The following is a 2,533-nucleotide window of genomic DNA, read 5'->3' on the forward strand; positions in this document are numbered from 1 at the left end:
GAAATTACTTAGATTTACTTCTTCCTTTTCCTTTTTCAAATATTTACTGGAGACATTTAGCATACTTTACTCCAGAAGCAACTTCAAAAGGACAAGTCCCAATTAAAGGACTAGACCATAGAGTATTTTAAAATCTTTATATTAACAACAAGATTCTCATAAATACAATTCCACAAAATATTTTTTAAAAGCTCTACGAATGTACTTCGTGAGTGGCTGCAGGAGCCAAGAAGCAGGCAGGACTGTGGCAGGAGAGCCCAGGCTGGTGCTGGGCTGTGGCACAGACCTTCAGTGTCTGAACAGCAGCATCCTCTCCGAGCACTTCTGTCCTACGAGGTTTGCATACTCCAGCACAGTGGCCTCCTCACTTGGGTCTTCCTGGTGGTTCTTATAAACACCATAAGGCATGGCAGATAGTCTGTGAAACACCCGTAGTTGGTCAAGTTCCTTACTGTGCCCTTCATCCACTGCTTGTGGGTCCTGGTTGAAACGGCAATACTTAGAGTTGTCCAGAGAAGGCAGGCACTGCTCAATGGGTACCCAGACATATATCTCAGGACACAGCAAATCGGAAGGTCTATACTGACCCTTGTATCTCATCTTGGGATAGGAATGAATGTAGAAACCCATGTAATAATAGCTTAGTTGTGATGTTTTCTCATATAGTTGTCTAGTAAAAGCAATTTCTCTTAATGCTGAATAGACACCCAAAGACAGAAATGAATAATCAGAATCATAGTATAGATACAAAGAAGACACACAGTATGGTAGGATGTCTATCATCCCACAGCAATGATCTTCCTATCAAGACAGTACTGCTGGTGAAAAGAGCCATAACCACATTCTGGTCCATTAGCAGGGTGCTCTGCCTCCAATGGTGAGTTGCAAAGGAATCCTGTAAACCGGCTCACAGTTGGCCTATCAGGTGGATCCTTGTGAATAATCATCTGGTAATGTTCATAGACCTGGTAAGACTCCTGAAATGTGGCTTTGAACTGAGGCTTGGTGGAGAAGATCTTACCGCCCTCACCTCTAACTTGTGCATTCTCTGGTAAAGATTCAAAAATCAAATCTTCAGGGGACTTGGGCCCGTTGGATTTAGCCTTTGGTAACAAAGGCTAATCTTGAGCTGATTTTGAGCCTGGCTCCAGCTGAGTTCTGGTGCATCAGGTTTAACCTTTTCCTTTCTTTCCTCATTTCCTTTGCTTTTCGACATAAAGACTTACTCAAACCAGCCCCTTTACCTGGATTAGGACCAATATGAACTTTGACTGAATGTGATGGTTCACCAGAGCCCAACTTCTCTTCTCCTCTATAGCTTGTGGATGAATTAACTCTTTAGATCCTTTTCTTTAAACTGTTTCTTTCTCCATCTTTTCACCTTCTATGCTTCCTTTGAGGTCATTGCTGAGTGTTTTAAGATCACACTTCATATCCAACTTGTTCATTAATGTAAAGTCATCATCAACAGTATCCTCCATTGTAGAATCCATGGGCTCATCCTCACAACTGCCTTTCGAGATTTCTCCATTAGCCAGAAATTTCAGCATTTTTTTTCAAAACTTTCTTGTGACATTTTGATGGCTGAAACTGTAAAGGACGACACCTTATTGTATACTGAGGACAGCATGTTTGATTAATAACAGGTTTGTACACATATTTTCCACTTCTTCTCCATCCTCTGTCTATAAGATCCTGATAATCCTGCACTGTCATTGAATGTGCCCACATGACACACAACGCCTTGCCCTGCCTGGACTCACAGTAGCTGCAGTAGTAGCCAGCCTTCAGACCCTTATATTCCACCACCAAGACCATCATAGGTGCCCCTTTTGTTTGGGGCATAGATATTCATAATTGAGATATCATCTTGGTAATGATGAGTATGAAGTGTACTTCCTTGCCTCTTTCAATTAATTTTTATTGAAAATCTACTGTTTGATCGATTAGAATGGCTACTTCAGTTTGCATCTTGGATTGTTTGTTTCTTTACTCTGAGGTAATATCTATCTGTACTGCTGAGATCTGTTCCTGTATGCAGCAGAATGATGTTTCTTGTTTTTGCATCCATTCTGTTAGCCTGTGTCTTTCTTACTGAGGAATTGAGTCCATTGATGTTGAGAGATTTTAATGATCAATGATTGTTATTTCCTGTTATTTAGATGTTGATAGTGTTAGTTTATGTGTGTTTGTGCATGCTTCCCTTGTTTTTGCTGCTATGAAATCACTTGTTTCCTTTGTTTTCTTAGATGTAGTTATCCTCCTTGGTTTCAAGTTTTCCTTGTAGTATTTTTCTGTAAGGCTAGACTTGTGGATAGATATTGGTTAAATTTGTATGTCTTGAAATATCTTGTCTTCTCTATCATCAGTGATTGAAAGTTTTGCTGGCTTTAATATTCTCAGTTGGCATCTGTGTTTTTTACAGGTTGCAAGATATATGTCCAGAACGTTTTAGCTTTTAGAGTCTCTGTTGAGAAATCTGGTGTTATTCTGATAGATTTGACTTTGTATGTTACTTGACCCTTTCCCCTTG

General features: G+C 40.0%; 1 pseudogene; it reads right to left on the minus strand.

Moving 5' to 3' along the window:
* Positions 1-288: 288 nt before the first annotated feature.
* On the minus strand, positions 289-1,818 carry LOC114638903 (annotated as a pseudogene).
* Positions 1,819-2,533: the final 715 nt, after the last annotated feature.

The sequence above is a fragment of the Grammomys surdaster genome, unplaced genomic scaffold (genome assembly GCF_004785775.1).
Source record: "Grammomys surdaster isolate TR1022 unplaced genomic scaffold, NIH_TR_1.0 61, whole genome shotgun sequence".
In the NCBI taxonomy this organism is placed as follows: Eukaryota; Metazoa; Chordata; class Mammalia; order Rodentia; family Muridae; genus Grammomys; species Grammomys surdaster.